At 48.6% G+C, this 16,891-nt stretch overlaps 1 pseudogene; it reads right to left on the bottom strand.

Moving 5' to 3' along the window:
- The window catches only part of LOC131707000 (zinc finger protein 271-like), a 63,514-nt pseudogene that overhangs the window by 11,532 nt on the left and 35,091 nt on the right, over nt 1-16,891 (bottom strand).

Raw genomic sequence — 16,891 nt, 5'->3', positions numbered from 1 at the left:
AGCATGCACCGAGAGGCTGAGCGTGCACCGAGGTGCCGAGGGCTGAGCATGCACCGAGGTGCCGAGGGCTGAGCATGCACCGAGAGGCTGAGCATGCACCGAGGTGCTGAGGGCAGAACGTGCACCGAGGTGCCGAGGGCTGAGCGTGCACCGAGGTGCCGAGGGCTGAGCATGCACCGAGAGGCTGAGCGTGCACCGAGGTGCCGAGGGCTGAGCATGCACCGAGGTGCCGAGGGCTGAGCGTGCACCGAGGTGCTGAGGGCTGAGCGTGCACCGAGGTGCCGAGGGCTGAGATTGCACTGAGGTGCCGAGGGCTGAGCGTGCATCGAAGGCTGAGCGTGCACCGAGGGGCTGAGCGTGCACCGAGGGGCTGAGCATGCACCGAGGGCTGAGCGTGCACCGAGGGGCCGAGGGCTGAGCGTGCACCGAGGGGCCGAGGGCTGAGCGTGCACCGAGGGGCCGAGGGCTGAGCGTGCACCGAGGGGCCGAGGGCTGAGCGTGCACCGAGGGGCTGAGCGTGCACCGAGGGGCTGAGCGTGCACCAAGGGGCCGAGGGCTGAGCGTGCACCGAGGGGCCGAGGGCTGAGCGTGCACCGAGGGCTGAGCGTGCACCGAAGTGCTGAGGGCTGAACGTGCACAGAGGGGCCGAGGGCTGAGCGTGCACCGAGGGGCCGAGGGCTGAGCGTGCACCGAGGGGCCGAGGGCTGAGCGTGCACCGAGGGGCCGAGGGCTGAGCGTGCACCGAGGGCTGAGCGTGCACCGAAGTGCTGAGGGCTGAACGTGCACAGAGGGGCCGAGGGCTGAGCGTGCACCGAGGGCTGAGCGTGCACCGAGGGGCCGAGGGCTGAGCGTGCACCGAGGGGCCGAGGGCTGAGCGTGCACCGAGGTGCAGAGGGCTGAGCGTGCACCGAGGTGCAGAGGGCTGAGCGTGCACCGAGGGGCCGAGGGCTGAGCGTGCACCGAGGGCTGAGCGTGCACCGAGGGCTGAGCGTGCACCGAGGGGCCGAGGGCTGAGCGTGCAAAGAGGGGCCGAGGGCTGAGCGTGCACCGAGGGGCCGAGGGGCTGAGCGTGCACCGAGGGGCCGAGGGGCTGAGCGTGCACCGAGGGGCCGAGGGGCTGAGCGTGCACCGAGGGGCTGAGCGTGCACCGAGGTGACGAGGGCTGAGCGTGCACCGAGGGGCCGAGTGCTGAAGTGCACCGAGGTACCAAAGCACCGGGGGGGAGGGGGGGGCAGCTACACACCGGTGCCTACCTAAACCACATGGTCAAACACCTGGTCAGTGTGTAGCATGCACCAGAGAGACACAAAGGCCAAAGAGCTGAAAAGCAAACAGCAAATACAGCGAAAAACAGTTGGGGGAGAACACACTATTGTTTGTTATGAAAAAGGCCCAACACACCGAGGTGTGTGTGACTACGAAGCTGACGAGGTCTACTTTACAGCGGGGTGGAGGAATACACGGCTGGTTGGCTGTTGTTAAAACAACTGTGCTGCAGTTAATTCACAGCCCGACCCAGACAAGCAGGGTTGTGCAGTGTAACAGACAGGGGACACGCTGCGGCAGCCAAACAAACAAGGAACAATCCAGCTGCCAGACGACGGCTGGTGGAATCACTCAACAGCAGAGATGCGGCAGAGCTTAGCCCCGTGGACGAACTGTATTCTCCCAAGAGTGTAGTTTTTAAAAGGAGAAAACACACACACACACACACACACACGCTTCTTATAGTACTGCACAGGCAGTCGCTCACACACACACACACACACACACACGCTTCTTATAGTACTGCACAGGCAGTCGCTCACACACACACACACACACACACACACGCTTCTTATAGTACTGCACAGGCAGTCGCTCACACACACACACACACACACACACACACGCTTCTTATAGTATTGCACAGGCAGTCGCTCACACACACACACACGCTTCTTATAGTACTGCACAGGCAGTCGCTCACACACACACACACGCTTCTTATAGTACTGCACAGGCAGTCGCTCACACACACACACACGCTTCTTATAGTACTGCACAGGCAGTCGCTCACACACGACAGACAGTAACAAAGAAGGCAGCCTACAAATCAAGAGAGCAGGCTGCTGAAAGACAGAAAAAGAAACTTTTGTATTACTGCATGAAACAGAAAAACAGCACAGCGCTCAGTCTTGGCCTCCAGGCCTTGCTGTGCTGTTTGTTCCAAGGTTTGTAAACTGAGCGTAGAACTAGAATCGCACGGTGCAATTTATGAATACCACAAAAACCCAGGAGGGTACCTGCAGGCGCGGAGCCTCTCTCATGTCGAGGCTCCGATGTGGTGGTCCTGTGCCAGCTTCCAGGTCCATCAACAATAGGGGCGTAAGCTTCCAAGTACATCACCACAGACTTTATTCAAGGCAGACTCAAAACAAGGGAGTGCAGCTGTCAGCTTCCAGCCACCAGTCAAGGTGCACCCGATACGCCTGCCAGCGTCAGAGACACACGGTCAGGTACGGTGAACAGCGTTCAGTGCTCACTGCTGCTGGTGTGTAATTCCTGTAATATGGCAGGTCAGCATTAAACCACCGATCAGTGTAGCACCGTCGCTGATCAGCAGCCAATAGCAATCTAGCAAGCCAATACAACACAACTAGCACACACTAAAACGCCCGTGCCGATATCTTGAAAACAAGCCCTGACAGCCCCATGAGCATTGGACTTTTGAACCATTAGATGAAATGTTTACAGAAAACTTTAACTGCTGCTACAACCATGATTCATTTATTAACAAAAAAGTAACCAGCCCTCACAGGTGTTGTCAATAATATTAAAACACAAAATCATCGTTAGCTGATTCTGTATTCATTTCCCCGGCGACTTTTAGTTGAATTGTTATATTATAAATGGACTCGGTCTTGTTGATGACGTCATGACTGTTCATTTAGCAAACAAAGCGTCTGCAACACACCCGTGCGTCGCGAACAAAAAACCTTCAATTAAAATTAATAATAATGCAACTTACCTTTTTTAAATTGTCCACGCCTTACAAACTGCTATGCAATATCGTTTAACTAAAAAAAACCCTCTGCACGGCTCAGTGTTTATGTAACCCTGTTTGAGAAACGACGCTGTGTGTTTGAAACGCCAGCAGGACAGTGATCCCGGATGGATTTTGTGCGCATGCTCCTAACAGTGTCTCAGCCTAGAGGGTTTGTCTGCAGAACAGAAACCCCTGCATCGTCCCAAGGATGAGAGAAAGAAGGATCGGACCCGGTGTGTGCGGGGCTTAGATCGGGGCGTAGATAGGAGCACACTCAGCCCAGTGTACCGAGTCTGCTGCGGATAGAAACGCTTTGAATGGGCGTTTCATTGGCTATAATATATACCGGATTGTTATATTTACTGCCATTCTTAGTTCTTCATTTGATTATATTACTAAAATAGATTTTTTTGCATCGGCTTTTACAGCTGAGGCATTGCGTACGTCCAATAAAATGAGGATTTCATATCAGTGGAAATCTGTGACTGATCTGAACTAACTGGTTGGATGTTAAAGGATTGGACATTGCGTTTACAATAACATGGCAGCCTTTATTTTATTTATTTATTAACATTTATTTACCAGTGATGTCTAACGTCCGAACCATCTACGGAGCAAAGTAATAATCGTTTTCCAACAATATGTGTTTATAAAAATGCCCAACAACAAAACACGTGTGTGTGTGTGTGTGTGTGTGTGTGTGTGTGTGTATCAGGGGCGCAGCTAGGAATAGATTTTTACTGAGGCGAAATTTTTTGTTTAAAAAAACCTGCATATCCTGTCTATGATACGAAGGTGATATCTATCATCTTATAAAGCCTGAAGACTATGCAAACTCCAAAGCGATATGAATAAGGGTTTATACCTTCATTGCTGGTGCTCTAACTGCTGGGACTGGTAAGACTGGTGCTCTAACTGCTGGGACTGGCAAGACTGGTGCTGACACTGCTGGGACTGGTAAGACTGGTGCTGACACTGCTGGGACTGGTAAGACTGGTGCTGACACTGCTGGGACTGGTAAGACTGGTGCTGACACTGCTGGGACTGGTAAGATTGCTGATACTAGTGCTTAGTCTGATCGGACTGCTGAGACTGTATGATGCCATGATTTAGAAGGCTTTACTTTAAATACAGAGTTTGCCAATCGTCCTATGACCTGATCTATTGAAACGCTGTAACACTTCCTCCCAGGACACCTCCTTGTCTCTGTGGACATATCAGGGCAAGGCCATTCAGTCTGTTTCCACCCATACTGCTGCACCACCAATCAAACACATCGAGAGGATGCACTGTTAAACTTTCCATGTCATGAACAAGGATCATAGGAATCCTCTTGCTGTGGAATAACCCGGAAAAACCCGGATTTTCAATCCTGTCGGAGAATTTTTAGTTTTGCACTTTGGGCGGGGCAAATTAAAATGCAAGGCTTGTTTGATAATCAAACCAATAGACTTATATATAATCATCAACACAGACAATGTTGCTTTAAATTTACATAAACATACTTGTTGAATAAAACAGCTTCTGGTGTACAGAGGTCAAGGTTGAACAAGGTGCACTGTTAGGGTCACATTCATGCTGAAACGTAGCTGCAGTTTACTTCAGTATCCAGGCAATTGAAATATGACATGGCCTGTCTCCTCACACACCAGGCCCAGCTTCAACAGCAAGCAGGCTGTGATGTAGCTAGGAACTCACTCTCACACACACGCCCACATGCAAGCACAGAGTAAATCTGAGATAATGCAGACGATCTTAGAATATATCACATTAGGGGCTCCTGAGTGGTGCATCCAGTAAAGGCGCTCCACGTGGAGTGCAGGATGCGCTCTATAGTCTGGACGTCGCGATTTTGAGTCCAGGCTATTTCACAGCCGACCGTGGCTGTGAATGTGTTACAATTAATTAATTTAGTTCCATGAAAGGAAAATACAACTGGAATTATACTCAGCGGTTCCTTGAAGCTTAGACTTTTGGTCCGCTGGTTTGGAAACTCAATCTGTTGAAGTGTCCAGTACAGAAACTCTCCTCTCCGCAACAAAGTTTTCAATCCTACACTGCCTCTTAAAACTCCGAGTCCTTTGATGTTTTGTTAGTTTATGTCTTTCTTGTGTCAAAGCGATTGTTGTTACACGTTGTTTATAGTTAAGGGCAGCAGTGTGGAGTAGTGGTCAGGGCTCTGGACAGGGCAGCAGTGTGGAGTAGTGGTCAGGGCTCTGGACAGGGCAGCAGTGTGGAGTAGTGGTCAGGGCTCTGGACTCTTGACCAGAGGGTCGTGGGTTCAATCCCAGGTAGGGGACACTGCTGCTGTACCCTTGAGCAAGGTACTTTACCTAGATTGCTCCAGTAAAAACCCAGCTGTATAAATGGGTAATTGTATGTAAAAATAATGTGTAAAAAATAATGTAATTGTATGTAAAAATAATCTGTTATCTTGTAACAATTGTAAGTCGCCCTGGATAAGGGCATCTGCTAATAAATAAATAATAATAATAATAAAGCATATTAACTGGAATTGTATTGCGTTAAATTGAAAACGGTATCAAAATGTATTATTAAAAAAAGTTTATTTTAAACATATATTTATTTAAACATATATATTGTGCGAGACTTTATCTCACGGACCTTGACTCCCCCAACATGACGAACATATGAAATGTACAGAACAAAGTTTTCAGATGTACTTGTCACTTCAGAGGAAAAATTCGGCTTTCTGCAAAAACACATTAAGCAGTGATTGCTTAGAACGAGCAAGCGTACGAAGTTAGTGTTCTCCTTCACAGTACCGAGTTAATCCACTTGAACAGGATCATCACGAATCTGATCTGGTACGCTGCTGCAATCGGGATCTTGTTTAGTCTCATTTAGCAGATGATCTACCTGTGAGGATTAACTTCTGTTCCACTGCAATCGGGATTTCAAGGTGTACTAACTTTAGTCCAATCAGCTGGACTAAACCTGCTTAATCCACTAGACAGACACATCAAGTGGCACATTTGGTACGCTGCAATTGACTAAATATTTGGGAGGTGGCACTTTCCCTATGCTATGTGGCTCACTAGTGTGAGTTTCTGGAATGGGTTAATGCAGAATGATACACTCAATGCAAGAGTTTAATCCTAATACTTTATTAAACTCAGAGAAAAGCAAGCAATGCAGGAAGGTATTGAAATGCACATTGCTTACACATCCTGGTGATACAGAGCAGTGCAGTATTCTGTTCTTTCTTCAGCATGGTTTAGTATCCTGTTGTATATCAATCAAATCATTCAATCAGCACACACCAGGTTTAATTGAACAGTCAAGTCTCATTAGAACTCAGATTACACAATTTGACTTTCTGTACCTAAGATCCGTACACATGCTTGCAACACTGCTATTACTCAGGGCAGTTTACAAGAGCAGCACTAATACAAGCATGGACAATGCACATTGCAAAGCTACACGTCACGCAATATTCAGCCATTCATGTCAATGCAGCCATGGGACACTATCATTTTTCATTAGTTTTAGAATCGTGATGGCATTAAATGAAACTAATTTCCCACACAAAGCTATCAATTTCTCCTGACTCGTCCATCACATGAGGTGCAGAACAGTTTCCTTTCTGCATATTCCCGCTCCCAGGCACTGACTGCATTGACAGCCTGAGTTAAACTGACAGCAGAGAAGCCTCTTGTGACGTGTCCGCGTCTCATTTATCATCATAGACGTTGTGTATCCAACTGCTGTGGTACCAGAGTAAGGCTGCATATTATAAAAAGGAAGCGTTTTGTCTTCAAGCAGCGGTAGATTCGAGTACTCTGAAATTGTAATGCTCTGGAAGTACTCAAGCAATATATTTCTCTAAAAGGCAAACCCTACTATCAAAGACTGCAACCTTTAAAAAGCTTGGAGGCAGACCTTTTAATATCAGTCACAGTACTCCCTACAATTCCAAAATCCTCTGCTATTATTTTTTCCTGGTAACTCTTTTTTTTCCAGTGTAGGCACAGGTCACTTTCTCTTTTATAGTTCCATCTCCACTGACAACTTCAATTACAACCATTGTTTGATTGACATTCAAATTGAAAGATTTCAATATATACTTTGGTGCGTACGTTTTTTTTTTTCACTTTGTAGTAAAGTCTTTGTGATGTTAAAACGTTATTTTCTTATTCAGGGGTTCTTTGCTTGGAAATTACTAGCCAGGGCTGTCAGTATACATCAGAATGCAATATAAAGACTGTCTGTGTGTTTGTGTAGACGTGGTTTAAATGTTTAAACGTTGACACTGCATAGCATTTAAACGTTCATAAAAATGTACCAAAACCACGTCCCTAGAACATAGTCTTTAAGGTTCCTCTCCTTTGTGAACTCGCTGGTGGTTTTGAAGGCTTTGTTTAACGCGGAAACTTTTCCCACAGACAGAGCAGCGATACGGTTTCTCTCCTGTGTGAATTCGCTGGTGTGAAATAAGGCTGTTTGACTGATTGAAACTCTTCCCACAGTCAGAGCAGCAATACGGTTTCTCTCCTGTGTGAATTCGCTCGTGTTTTTTTAGGTCTCCTGAAATACTGAAACTCTTCCCACAGACAGAGCAGTGATACGGTTTCTCTCCTGTGTGAATTCGCTGGTGTGAAACAAGGCTCTCTGACCGACTGAAACTCTTCCCACAATGAGAACAGCAATACGGTTTCTCTCCTGTGTGAGTTTGCTGGTGTGATTTCAGGTGGTGTGACCGAATGAAACTCTTCCCACAGTCAGAGCAGCGATACGGTTTCTCTCCTGTGTGAGTTCGCTGGTGTGCTTTCAGGTATCCCGTCTGACTGAAACTCTTCCCACAATCAGAGCAGCAATACGGTTTCTCTCCTGTGTGAATTCTTTGGTGTTTTTTCATGTTTTCCCAGTTACTGAAACTCTTCCCACAGTCAGAGCAGATATACGGTTTCTCTCCTGTGTGAGTTCGCTGGTGTGTTTTCAGGTCTCCTGACTGACGGAAACTCTTCCCACAGTCAGAGCAGCAATACGGTTTCTCTCCAGTGTGAATTTGCTGATGTGAAACAAGGCTGTGCGACCGACTGAAACACTTCTCACAGTAAGAACAGTGATACGGTTTCTCTCCTGTGTGAATTCGCTGGTGTGCTTTCAGGTTTCCCGCCTGACTGAAACTCTTCCCACAGTCAGAGCAGCAATACGGTTTCTCTCCTTTGTGAATTTGCTGGTGTGAAACAAGGCTGTCTGACCGACTGAAACTCTTCCCACAGTGAGAGCAGCAATACTGTTTCTCTCCTGTGTGAATTCGCTGGTGTTTTTTCAGGTTGCTTGAATGACTGAAACTCTTCCCACAGTCACTGCAGCAAAACGGTTTCTCTCCTGTGTGAATTCGCTGGTGTGAAACAAGGCTGTTTAACTGATTGAAACTCTTCCCACAGTCAGAGCAGTGATGCTGTTTCTCTCCTGTGTGAATTCTCTGTGTTTTTTTTAAATGTCCTAACTGGGTGAAACCTTTTCCACAGTCAGGATATTCTCCACCGCCCGCCCTCGCTTTAGCTGCTGGACTGGAACCTAGAAAATATAAACAGGAAAGAAAGTAAGAGGGACTGCTTGTAGGCTTCAGGCATGTGGCTAGGTGGTGGAGTGGATTAAAGCATGTGAATTTCAGCTGTGGGGGCTTGCACTGGGATACACCAGTTTAAAAAAGTGAAGTTAAACTTATAGCCTTTACTTTGTGTAAAAGCAGTCAGTAAAGACTCTGCTTTTAAAGTTCACCAGTAGTGAGTCCTATCTTGAACTGGTTGGAGTGGTGCAGGAAAAACAAACAGCTAGTAATGTAACCTACATGCTCCCTCCCTCCCTCTCAACCACACTGTGGATATCACGCAATCTAGAATGACAATGTCACAGCTACTGGGAGTCACTCACCTGCTAGACTGCATTCTGAATGGGAGCGCCCGTCTTCCTTTCCACCTCCTTGCATGCTGTTGGGAGAGCCTTCCTCTCCAGCGCCTTGCTCTCTCACACAGATTCTCTCCAGCACCACGCTACACTCCCGCAGGCATACAGGCTCCAGGTAAAGGATGTTTGGTTTGAAGTCATCAGATTCTTCCTTCACTGGTTCCATGTGCTCAAACTCTACTTCAGAGGGCTCCTGTTTAATACAGACAGTTTCCAGCACCTCTTCTTGTTTAACAGGAAGGGGTTCTTCTGTCTGGGGGATCTCCAATTCATTGTGCTCAGCTTTAATCTCGGAGACCTCTGGCTGGCTGCTGTCACATTGTATCTCACAAAGCTCCTGTTTAATGGGGAGGGAAGCCAGCTCAGAGAACTCCACTCTAATGGGGACAGGTTCAAGTTCAGGGAACTCCTCTTTAATCTGGACAGATTCCATCTTCACACTGTCCATGGCAGCACACGGGATTCTGTTTAGTAGCTGCTGGAAAAGAAAGTGCATTTATTTATTTATTTAAATAGAGTCAGTGGTTAAAGTGAGGAGGTACATGCTGGCATGCATACCGGTAAGAAAAAAGGATGGTATGGCATATCGGCAAAAGAAAAAAAAAGAAAGAAAAACACACACACACTCTAGGGGGAAAAATGACATAGATGTTACACTGATACAGAACAACCTACCCGGAACTCTTATTTTGACCAAAACAACCCTTATTCTCCGGAAGCACTGCCCCTGCAGGTCGCTGTACCCGTGAATTTCATGCAGACTTGCGTGTGTTGGAAATCGTACCAGTCAAATCCTACTAACATGTTCTGTGTTGAACTTTCGTCTCTTTTATTTTTGTGTAATCTACGCCAGCCAAAGCATTCCAAGACTGAGGAATCCCGATTCTGACAGTTTCTACAACACAAACACATCAGACCTACAAAAAGAAGTCTGAACCAAGCCCCAACTAAACCAGCAAACTTCTCATCAGCCAGGACCTTCAATATCTGGACAAGAGCAAAGAATCTCCCCCGCAAGGATTCACTCTGCTGATTACCCTGAAAACAACAGGATCTGGAGTAGAAAGAGAAATATCAACAGCGGTTTGTTTTGAAAGGTTCGGTTGTGATGGAAATAAATTTGTCCCTGCCAAATAGTGTCTCCTAGCCGTATTTGTCACTCCAGCACAATTTCGAAAATAAATTAACAATGTGCAGTTTATAACCATATTTATTTGATTTACATTCTTTGCAAATTACATTGTAGATTAGACTTGAAGTAATTAAAGATCTACAATATTTTGTAGACTAAGACTGTGTTTTCTAAACAGTAATCTAATATACATTCAAATGGAAATCAGTCTTTATTGTGCATTTACACATTTATCATAACCTGACGAAAATACAGCCAAAACAAAGTGAAGAGGCAAGCTACGGTAATGTAAAAGTTAATCAGTTAATCACAACAGCTTTACATACAGTCATGCATTTTATTTATATTTAATCTGTGATCTTTAGTTGCTTTTGTGCATTTTCATTTGCAAGTGAACTGTGACAATAGGGTCTTATCAAGCACTATATTCTGCAATTTTTAATACTGACTTTGGATACTTTTGCTAAATTGCATTGCCTTTTATGTTTTACACAGTTCTGTGCTTGGGTAACATTTTCATTTCATTTTTCTGCTGGGTCGTTAACAGGGCATTTTACATACTGCTACAATACATATCAGATTTAAAAGTGTGTGCTGTATTACAATCCACGTGTCGTCTCATCTGACAAGTGATACTTTCATAATCATATTGTTCTGAATTAAAATACTTCTGTCGAAAATATAGTACTGTACCAACAAAACCAACTACAGGACATCTATATGGAAGCCTACTTATTTTAAAAAGTCCTTTCAGCTATGTATTTTTGACATGTTAAAAATAGTTAGACATTCGAGACAGATTGCTGTAAACATCCTACCTTGACCCTGCTGAATATAATCGTCCATGAACGATCTACCATCATCATGATCCATCTCTTGTGATGTGTCAGAGATTAGAAAAAATAAGAAAGAAAACAGCAACAAGTGCCAAAGAAAAGAGAAACACGCGCTACAATATACATCTCCCTGTACAGTTCCTCAAACCCAAGTCAGATTGTTTGCTTCTGTATGAAATGTCTGTGTGGGCAGGTATTACTATAAATGTGCGGACAAAATTTGAGAAAATGTCCCCACAAAGATAGTAATAGGCTGAGCGTGCAACGAGGTGCCGAGGGCTGAGCGTGCACCGAGGTGCCGAGGGCTGAGCGTGCACCGAGGTGCCGAGGGCTGAGCGTGCACTGAGGGGCACTTTAAGAACATCTTTGATGTATTATCAGGATTGTTCAATTGGTTTGTTACATTGTGAAAGACCCCAGTTTTTTTGTTATATACTTGTATGGAAATGTATTTAATTCATATTGAGGAAACAGCCTTTATATTGCACATGCTCATTCAATCATTTTGTTTATATTATTATATTATTATTTAGGGTTACAAAAAGATTGAACTCCAGTACAACATCAAGGCTCCATTCGGAGAGGACGTCATCGCCAGATGCCTTCAAGAAACCGGGTAGCCAAAAAATGCCCACTCGGAGATACCGAATCCACAGGGGAATGGCACGCAGAAATAGCCACTGAATACACCTTCAAAAGTGGAAGGTGACCTATCAGCATCAAGCAGTTCCTGCAGAAATTGTAAGATAACTGTCTTGGGTCAAGAGACTGGGTCTTGACTCTTAGTCAGACACCAGTTCTGGAATACTTCCACTTGTAGGCATACATCGACCTAGTGGAATCTGCCCTAGCGTTCTGCAATGTATCCACAACAGCATCCGATAGCCCAAGGGCTAACCAGCAGCCCCTCTCCGGGGCCAGACCCATAGCTGGAACCTGCCCGGTTCCGGGTGGCAAAGAGAGCCTCTTGCCTGACTGAGGAGATCCAGGCTGACCTTGTAAGAGCTGGCACAGGGTCGAGAACCAGATTCTCCTGGGCCACCTGGGGGCCACTAGGAGAATTGATGTCTTCTCTAACCAGACCTTTTTGAGAAAGGCCGGGAGTAACGCTATTGGCGGGAACGTGTATAGGAGCGTTCTGGGCCACTCGTAGGCTGGGGTGACGCCGAGTGGACCGCATAAGCGGTGGAGGGAGTACCACAGGGGTGAAGAGATCGACCTGTGCCTTCCCGAATCGTTCCCAAATGTGCTCCACACCCGAGGATGGAGTCGCCACTGTGACGGCTGCGGACTGTTCTTGCCAATGCCTCAACCTACCATGCTCCGGGCCGCGGGGAGGGAGCAGAGCGGCCACCTGCCGAGATGCCTCGCGCTGCCACAGGGAGCGCTGTATGACCTCCTCCACAGCTAGACCAAATGTATGCCAAGGGGATACTGGCACATCCAATAACGCCACCTTATCCATATCAGGTGCCCTAGCTTGCGAGAGCCATAGCTGTCTGCGAGGTACCACCAGGCTTGCCAGGCTTCAGCCTAGGGCTTGCCCTTGAAGGCCGGACATCTGGAGCAGTGTACTAGATATGAGGTGGAGCTCCGTGAGCACGCCATCCAGGTAAGAGGTGAGAATACTCACCGTGTTAGCTAGGCGAGTCGCCAGCGCTTCCGCTGCATAAGCTCTCTTTAAGTGTGTCTCCGTAACCCTACATTGAGGGTTAGGGCACACAGGGCCTCTGGGTAATCCACCCACAGGCGGAGCCTTAACTAAGGTCACGATGGTGGAGTCCACCGGGGGAAACTTGCCAGCCCCAGTTTCGCTGCGTCCTCTAATGAAGCGAGCCTAGCGGCTTGCTTCAATACACAAGAAGCATACTTGCTGCATGAAGTCAGGAACGTGTGGGAAGGGTAGCACCACAGGAGCCGCTGCCTGTATCCGGGATACAGACCGACGGGGCTCTGTCGGTGCTGTCCAGGGGATCTACAAGAAGCAAGATCTGCAAGAGTTGGGCAACGCTGGGAAACTAAATTCGGAAACTAAATAAACCTCTGAACTGGGTTCTGCCACAGTCGATGGCGCTAGTTCCCTTTCTTCCTCCATCTCAGTGGGGAAGGAGTCATCCTAGGAGGCCGCTAACGCTAGCGTGTCCTCCTCCGCCATCAGTGGCTGTGATTCAGGCTCGGCTTGGGCTCCCGTGGGAGGCTCAGTGGCCGGGGCTGGTGCAGGTAGCAGCGGGGCCGGGACCTGTATTGGTACCGCAGGAACTTGCTGCCTAGACAGAAGCTCAAGGACCTGTGTCATCTGCTCCTTCAAGTGAATAATGTCCCTTGCTTGTTTTGAACGTGTCACCCTTCTAGTCTGGGAGTCTAACCCCATGGCCTTGTTGAGCTTATGGCGATGTATTCTGGGCTGAAAAGCCGCGCATTGGTCGCAAATATCCTCTCTGCCCATATCTTCCCGGGCATGTTGAACTCCCAAGCACTGCACAGAGCGAGTGCTTGTCCTGGAGTGGCAGTGCTGTGTGCAATTGGCTCTGTGCGCACCGAGTGACCAAGCACTGTACCACAGCAATAAGCACCGGGCGCGGATGGTGCATTGCAGCACTGAGGTGCTGGGCACCGAGCACCGTCCGCACCACGTGCACTGAGCACCGAGCGTATCAGCATTATGTGCACCAAACACCGTGTGCACTGAGCACTGCGTACACCGAGGACCGCGTGCACGGGTTTCACCTAGTGTACCAGAGAGCCGAGGGTGATACACGCACCAAGGCACTAGCACTGTGTGCGCTGGGCGCCAAGTGCACCAGGCACCGCGTGCCCCATCAGGGTTCTCCCCAGGGCTTTTCAGGCGGGCGGGATGCCCGGTGAAGTGGCTGTCACCACCCGGCTGAAAAAACCCGATCCGTCCGTCTTACACATGCTATTGTGCCTTTAACAATAAGGATTGATTGCGCTTGTAGCAGACTAGACCACTTGCGCGTTGCTGGGTGAAAAAAAAAAAAAAAAAGAATCTTGGAACCACAGGACAGCTGTGTTACCATAATAAAAAACAGTAATGAAAAAAATGTAGAATATAAAAAAAGAACAACCATTCTTTGTCGTATTATATACTTAAGGTAAAAGGCAAGTTTATTTTTCTGTTAAAAGTGCTCCCGGCTATAATGTTCGACCGCTCGGCTGTACAGAATTCCTGGGAAGAACCCTGACTGTGCTCAGAGTACCGTGTAGCACCGTATGCACGTGCGCCGAGCGTTGTGAGCAACGCGTGCACTGGACACTGTAAGCACGGGGCACCGCGTGCACCAAGGGACCAAGTACCAAGGGCTGAGCGTGCACCGAGGTGCCGAGGGCAGAGCGTGCACCGAGGGCTGAGCGTGCACCGAGGTGCCGAGGGCTGAGCGTGCACCGAGGTGCCGAGGGCTGAGCGTGCACCGAGGTGCCGAGGGCTGAGCGTGCAACGAGGTGCCGAGGGCTGAGCGTGCACCGAGGTGCCGAGGGCTGAGCGTGCACCGAGGTGCCGAGGGCTGAGCGTGCACTGAGGGGCCGAGGGCTGAGCGTGCACCGAGGGGCCGAGGGCTGAGCTTGCACCGAGGGCTGAGCGTGCACCGAGGTGCCGAGGGCTGAGCGTGCACCGAGGGCTGAGCGTGCACCGAGGGGCCGAGGGCTGAGCCTGCACCGAGGGCTGAGCGTGCACCGAGGGGCCGAGGGCTGAGCGTGCACCGAGGGCTGAGCGTGCACTGAGGTGCCGAGGGCTGAGCGTGCACCGAGGTGCCGAGGGCTGAGCGTGCACCGAGGGCTGAGCGTGCACCGAGGGGCCGAGGGCTGAGCGTGCACCGAGGGCTGAGCGTGCACCGAGGGGCCGAGGGCTGAGCGTGCACCGAGGGCTGAGCGTGCACCGAGGGGCCGAGGGCTGAGCGTGCACCGAGGACTGAGCGTGCACCGAGGTGCCGAGGGCTGAGCGTGCACCGAGGGGCCAAGGGCTGAGCGTGCACCGAGGGCTGAGCGTGCACCGAGGTGCCGAGGGCTGAGCGTGCGCCGAGGGGCCGAGGGCTGAGCGTGCACCGAGGGGCCGAGGGCTGAGCGTGCACCGAGGGCTGAGCGTGCGCCGAGGGGCCGAGGGCTGAGCGTGCACCGAGGGGCCGAGGGCTGAGCGTGGACCGAGGGCTGAGCGTGCACCGAGGTGCCGAGGGCAGAGCGTGCACCGAGGTGCCGAGGGCAGAGCGTGCACCGAGGTACCAAAGCACCGGGGGGGGCAGCTACACACCGGTGCCTACCTAAACCGCATGGTCAAACACCTGGTCAGTGTGTAGCATACACCAGAGAGACACAAGGGCCAAAGAGCTGAAAAGCAAACAGCAAATACAGTGAAAAACAGTTGGGGGAGAACACACTATTGTTTGTTATGAAAAAGGCCCAACTCACCGAGGTGTGTGAGGAGGGTGTGCCTACGCAGCTGACGAGGTCTACTTTACAGAGGGGTGGAGGAATACACGGCTGGTTGGCTGTTGTTAAAACAACTGTGCTGCAGCTAATCCACAGGCCGACCCAGACAAGCAGGGTTGTGCAGTCTAACAGACAGGGGACACGCAGCGGCAGCCAAACAAACAAGGAACAATCCAGCTGCCAGACGACGGCTGGTGGAATCACTCAACAGCAGAGATGCGGCAGAGCCTAGCCCCGTGGACGAACTGTATTCTCCCAAGAGTGTAGTTTTTAAAAGGAGAAAACACACACACACACGCTTCTTATAGTGTTGCACAGGCAGTCGCTCACACACACACACACACACACACACACACGCTTCTTATAGTGTTGCACAGGCACAGGCAAATAAAGAGAGCAGGCTGCTGAAAGACAGAAAAAGAAACTTTTGTATTCCTGCATGAAACAGAAAAACAGCACAGCGCTCAGTCTCGGCCTCCAGGCCTTGCTGTGCCGTTTGTTCCAAGGTTTGTAAACTGAGCGTAGAACTAGAATCGCACGGTGCAATTTATGAATACCACAAAAACCCAGGAGGGTACCTGCAGGCGCGGAGCCTCTCTCGTGTCGAGGCTCCGCTGTGGTGGTCCTGTGCCAGCTTCCAGGTCCATCAACAATAGGGGCGTAAGCTTCCAAGTACATCACCACAGACTTTATTCAAGGCAGACTCAAAACAAGGGTGTGCAGCTGTCAGCTTCCAGCCACCAGTCAAGGTGCACCCGATACGCATGCCAGCGTCAGTGACACACGGTCAGGTACGGTGAACAGCGTTCAGTGCTCACTGCTGCTGGTGTGTAATTCCTGTAATATGGTAAAGTAACTGTAAACAATAAATAAATAAAATACCCTTACTCAGTTTTACAGATGTGCGTGTTAAACAACAACAGCAGCAATAATAATAATAATAATAATAATAATAATAATGATTTTGGTTTACTTTAGCCAGTCTCGTCTTGTTTGAACAGTCAGTCTAAAGACAATTTGGGGGCGGGACTGCAAGGCCTCATTTGCTCATAAACCTCACAGTCTTTCATTGGATGAACTGATCTTATGACATCACCTTAATCAGGTGATGATAATACAGATGTTTTTAGAGCGGTCCGCCATCAACATTTATTTCCGATTACTGCATTGCGAGATACGACACAGGAACATGACGTCAACGAAAGCTTAGAGGCATTTTAACATTGTGATATGAGAGAGAGAGAGAGAGAGAGAGAGAGAGAGAGAGAGAGAGAGAGAGAGAGAGAGAGAGAGAGAGAGAGAGAGCAGCAGCAGCAAGATGAGCTCTTAATTTAAACTAAAAAATTGTTAATCTAGAGTAAATTTAATTGTGAGAATTAAGAATATAAATCAGTAAGAACAAATAAAAAACAAATGGAAAACTTTTACTACAGAAATAAGACATCCAGGAAAAATTAAACAATTAAACAAGAAAGAAAGAAAGAAAGAAAGAATGAAAGCAAAAGAAAAGAACTGAAC

This window comes from Acipenser ruthenus, chromosome 38, assembly GCF_902713425.1.
Source record: "Acipenser ruthenus chromosome 38, fAciRut3.2 maternal haplotype, whole genome shotgun sequence".
Taxonomy (NCBI): Eukaryota; Metazoa; Chordata; class Actinopteri; order Acipenseriformes; family Acipenseridae; genus Acipenser; species Acipenser ruthenus.
The sequence above is the reverse complement of the archived record's forward strand: the minus strand, read 5'-3'. Positions and strand labels throughout refer to the sequence as shown.